General features: G+C 38.8%; 1 pseudogene; it reads left to right on the top strand.

Annotated features, from left to right (window-relative positions):
* Positions 1 to 1,099: 1,099 nt before the first annotated feature.
* On the top strand, positions 1,100 to 2,941 carry LOC126951172 (elongation factor 1-gamma-like; annotated as a pseudogene).
* Positions 2,942 to 5,529: the final 2,588 nt, after the last annotated feature.

The following is a 5,529-nucleotide window of genomic DNA, read 5'->3' as shown; positions in this document are numbered from 1 at the left end:
CTGCATTCTGTCTATGAGTCCAGAGAAAATCAGACAAGCAGGCCCAAGCCACAAAATCCTCCTAAGCGACCCATAGAATCATGAAATTAAAAAAATGTATTGTTGTTTAAATCCAACGGCTAGTATGCTATGTAGCAAAAGCTATCTGATATGCTTGGGACAGTCTTAGCTTACTCCTGTTGTCATAGAGTAATTATTGGTATTGCATCTTTTTAACAATTCTTAATTTTTTTTAAGTTCTGGGGTACATGTGCAGGACGTGCAGGTTTGTTACCTAGGTAAATGTGTGCCTTTGGTGGTTTGCTGCACCTATCAACCCATCACTTAGGTATTAAGCCCAGCATGCATTAGCACTTTTCCCTAGTATTCTCCCCTACCCACACCCTCCTCCAACAGGCCCCAGTGTATGTTGTTCCCCTCCCTGTGTCCAAGTCAGTGCTGTTTTCAAAGAAATACTTTTGAGTGGCAGTACATGTGAAAAAAAAAGCACAATGCAATTATTCTATTAATAAAGTGACCAACACACAGTCACATATTACAGTAGAAGCACATTTCACAATGGCTTTCTAAAGTAAATCAACATGTAAAATAATTCAAATAAAGTGATACAAGTTACACTTTGTTTTGTAATATATTTTTCTCCAAAGGCATAGATATAAAATGTATAAAATACACACTTCGATGTTTATAAATTATCCGAAATACTTTCTTTGCTATACAGGACTGGCCATGTGCAAGACTATGATATTGACAATTTGGGCCTTGGCTTTCCTCCCTTTATTTGGCATTTCTTGCCAAGTGGAACAAAACACACATTTCAGGGTAGGTAGGATTTGCTGTGTCTCTTCTTTTAACTGACAATATGACATATGCACATAGTAAACCTTTCAAACAATACAAAGATAAACATTTATAGTAAACTATTAATCCTCTCACTGTAGATCCTAAGTCCTGCAGTCCTCTCCGGAAGTAGCCTCTACTGAGCTTCTTTTGCATGTCTTTTCTATGCATCTGAATATATATTTTAAGTACATGTAGATGGTATGTATCTTAAACCTCAGAAAGAATCTCTTCTTGCCCCTTTCTTTGCGGAATCACCATGGCAGCTGGGACCCTGTACACATATCCCGAAAACTATAGGGCCTTCAGGGCCTTCATTGCTGCTCAGTACAGCGGGGCTCAGGTCCATGCGCTGTCCACACCACCCCACTTCCACTTTGGCCAAACCAATCGCACCCCTGAATTTCTCTGCAAATTTCCTGCTGGCAAGTATCCAGCATTTGAGGGTGATTGTGGGTTCTGTGTGTTTGAGAGCAATGCCATTACCTACTATGGAGCAATGAGTTGCTGCAGGGAAGTACACCCGAAGCAGTAGGTGGCGCAATGGGTGAGCTTTGCTGATAGCGGTAGAGCGCCCCCAGCCAGGACCTGGGTGTTTCCCAGCATGGGCATCAGGCACCACAACAAGCAGGCCACTCAGAATGCAAAGCAGGAAGTGAGGCGAATTCTGGGGCTGCTGGACGCTCACTTGAAGATGAGGACTTTTCTGGTGGGTGAATGAGTGACTGGCTGACGTCACAGTCGTCTGCACCCTGTTACGGCTGTATAAGCAGGTCATAGAACCTTCTTTCCACCAAGCCTTTCCCAATTTTGTAATATATTTTATATTTATAATATCATTATTATAATATATAATTATATATAAAATGTACGTTATTTCATCTGTATATAATTTATATATTATATACAAAATATAAAATATTTTGTAATATATTTTAAAACATTAAAATAATATAATATATTATATGTATTTATTTGTATATATTACATGTTATAACCGCTGGTCCCTCACCTGCATTAACCAGTCTCAGTTCCCGGCTGTCTTGGGGAACGTGAACCTTTGTGAGAAGATGGCCCAGTCTGATGCTAAAAAGTTTGCCGAGGGGCAACCTAAAAAGGACACCCCACGGAAAAAGCAGGGTTCACAGGAAGAGAAGCAGAGCCCCAGGCTGAGTGGAAGGAGAAGGAAATGGCGGCTGCCCCTGCTCCTGAGGAGGTGATGGATGAATGTAAGCAGGTGCTGGCCACTGAGCCTAAGGCCAAGGACCCCTCCGCTCACCTGCCCAAGAGTACCTTTGTGTTGGATGAATATTGATTGATTGATTGATTGATTGATTGATTGAGGCAGAGTCTCACTCTGTCGCCCGGGCTGGAGTACAGTGAGTGGCGCGATCTCGGTTCACGGCAACTTCCACCTCCCCGGTTCAAGCGATTCTCCTGCCTCAGCCTCCTGAGCAGCTGGGATTACAGGCACCCACCACTATGCCCAACTAATTTTTTGTATTTTTAGTAGAGATGGGGTTTCATCATGTTGGTCAGGCTGGTCTCGAACTCCTGACCTCGTGATTCGCCAGCCTCTGCCTCCCAAAATGTTGGGATTACAGGCGTAAGCTGCCGCACCTGGCCGTGTTGGATGAATTTAAGCAACAAGGACTCCAATAAGGACACACTCCCTGTGGCACTGCCATATTTTTGGGAGCACTTTGATGAGGATGGCTAGTCCCTGTGATACTCAGAGTATCGCTGCCCTGATGAACTCACTCAGTCAGATCTTCATGAGCTGCAATCTCATCACTGGAATGTTCCAGCGACTGGACAAGCTGAGGAAGAATGCCTTCACCAGTTTCATCCCCTTTGGAACCAACAATAGCAGCTCCATTTCTAGAGTCTGGGTCTTCCGAGGCCAGGAGCTTGCCTTTCCTCTGAGTGCAAATTGGCAGGTGGACTATGAATCATACACACGGAGGAAACTGGATCCTGGCAGCGAGGAGACACTTGGAATCCAAATATATTCATAGGGAAAGTTCGAGAGTACTTTTCCTGGGAGGGGGCCTTCCAGCATGTTGGCCAAGACTTCAATCAGGGCACGATCTTCAAGTGAACATCTCTTGCCAATGCCTAGCTGCCTGCATCTGCCCCTTCAGGGAGACGGGTGTCATTAAAGGAAACTGAACATTGAAAAAAAAAGAGTCTCTTCTCTCCCACATGGCTTCCTTACTTTGGACAACTTTCTTAACCTCTGCTTGTTTCAGATGACTCATCGATATAAAATTAACATAACATCACAGAATTAATTTGGAATTAACTTGTATGTTTAATAAAGCTCCTGGAAAGGTATCTGACACATAAGGGAGCACTCTGTGTTAGCTATTATTGTTATTTACACTTTTGCCCAAAATCTTGCATTAATAATGGACATAATTAACCTTAGAATCCAAATTATTCCAAATTTTTAAAAATGTTCTATAATACAGACTGTAGAGACAGGGTAATTAGCTGGGCATGGTGATGTGCACCTGTGGTCCCAGCTACTTGGGAGGCTAAGGGAGGAGGATCCCTTGAGCCCAGGAGGTCGAGGCTGCAGTGAGCCGTGATTGTGTCACTGCACTCCATGTCACTCCAAGGTGACATGGCAAGACCTTGTCTCAAGAAACAAACAAACAAACAAACAAACAAAAAAAACCAACCAAACAAAAAACAGACCGTAAAACGCTTCATGAACAGACAGATTTGTACTAAATTCAAAATAGAATTAAAAAACCCTTTAAGCATATGCTTAGACTATACAGCGTATTCACTACAGAGCAAAATGTACCTTTCCTTAGATACTTTTGCTTTAATTATGAATAGCAGAAGAAAATAAAGAAAAACACATAGGCATTTTATGGATTTATTTGAATTTGTTCATTTGCTCATTTATTCATTTATTGTACACTTAATCTGTATCTGACACAAACCTCTATGAAAAAAGATGCAAATAAAATAGGCACATTCTTTATTATTATGGAATTTGCAGGATGGTGGAGAAGCCACTCCATAGTGAAATAATTATATATATGATATTGCAACGAAAGGTGAAATGCAAGGGGTGTGTTTGTGAGTGTGTGTGTGTATGTGTGCATGTGTGTGTGTGTAAGTATATGTATGTAACCTGGTCTAGTCTTGGGTGTGGCAGAGGTCTTTTCTTTGGAAGTTTGAAGGAAAAATATTTTGATGTAAGAATTTTATTTCCACCAAATTTGTCATTTGATTCTGAAGAGAATTCAATTATTTTCCATTATTGAAAGGCTTATAAATAAAATATACCACATCACTCATATGCTCTCCTAAAACACATTATTGGATGATATATTCCAATAGAACCTCTTTCTCATTCTCTCCTTTTCTTGACAAAGCTCTTTTTCTTCCTGTTTGTACAGAAATACACAAAGTCAACGTAGAATGCTTCCAAAAGTTTTTTTCTTACTTATAGAGTTTGTGTTAATTTATGTTACTAATTTTAGTGTATATTGTTATTAAGCATTTATTTTTATATATAATAATTATATATATATAAAAATAAAAATGTTAGGCCTGTGGTATATCTATGAAAGTAAAAACAATGATCCGAGTTCACATAAAGTAATCATAATTTACTTGATCTGTCTCATACAGGTGCACATTTCAATATTACAAATGTAAATTTTTGCTATTAGACAATATGCTGCAATGAATAAGCTTGTGCATACACAGGTTGAGTATACCTTATCTGAAATGTTTGGGACCAGAAGTGTTTTGTATTTTGGATTTTGGAAATTTTCATATGCCTAATGAAATATCTTGGGAAACCCAAGTCTTTACACGAATTCATTTATGTGTAATACACACCTTCTATACATAGCCTGAAGGTAATCTTATACAACATTTTAAATAATTTTGTGCATGAAACAAAGTTTGTGTATCCTGAACCATCAGAAAGCAAAGATGTCACTGCCTCAGCCACGTTTGTGAACAATCTGTGGTTGCCATCATTACTGACTCTGAATTTATATGCTACCAATACAGTAATCATTGTCTTACTCTTATTCCCACATAAGTACTTAACAGTAATATATATGACACTCTTCATATAGTGAAAAAATGATGTGTTCAGGGTAACAAAGCAGCACAGTAGCATCATCAGAATACTTGCTTTTGAATAACAGCAACAACAGACAACAGCAAACTTTCAGTCTCCACATAGGCATTCAAAAAATTTAGGATTTTAACCATTTCAGATTTTTTTTTATTCAAGATACTCAACCTGTATATCATTTTTCACCTATGCAAGTATATGTGAGAAATTTGTCATATGTTTGATTGTTGTGTGAAATATTTCTGCAATTTTGATAGTTATTGACAAAGTTTTGTTCATTAGAATTGCACCAGTATCTACTCCAATCAGTAACATATGAGGATACCTGTTTTCCCGTAGCCTCACTGATGGAGTGTTTTCTTGAACTTTTCAGTTTTTGCCAATGTGTTAAAATAAAATGGCACCTCAGAGTAGGCTTAACTCCTGTTTTTTTTTCATTATTAGTTAGTTTGAGCATCTGTTTGTGTTTAAAGGCTGCTTACATTTTTTTTGTATTTTCATAACTCTTACCCATTTTTCATTTTTTCTCATTTTTAGAGATTTATATATTCTAGCAAGAGTCCATGTTTGTCTGT

Source organism: Macaca thibetana, chromosome 3 (genome assembly GCF_024542745.1).
Source record: "Macaca thibetana thibetana isolate TM-01 chromosome 3, ASM2454274v1, whole genome shotgun sequence".
Taxonomy (NCBI): Eukaryota; Metazoa; Chordata; class Mammalia; order Primates; family Cercopithecidae; genus Macaca; species Macaca thibetana.
Note: the sequence above shows the minus strand (reverse complement) of the source record. Positions and strands in the feature narration are given on the sequence as shown.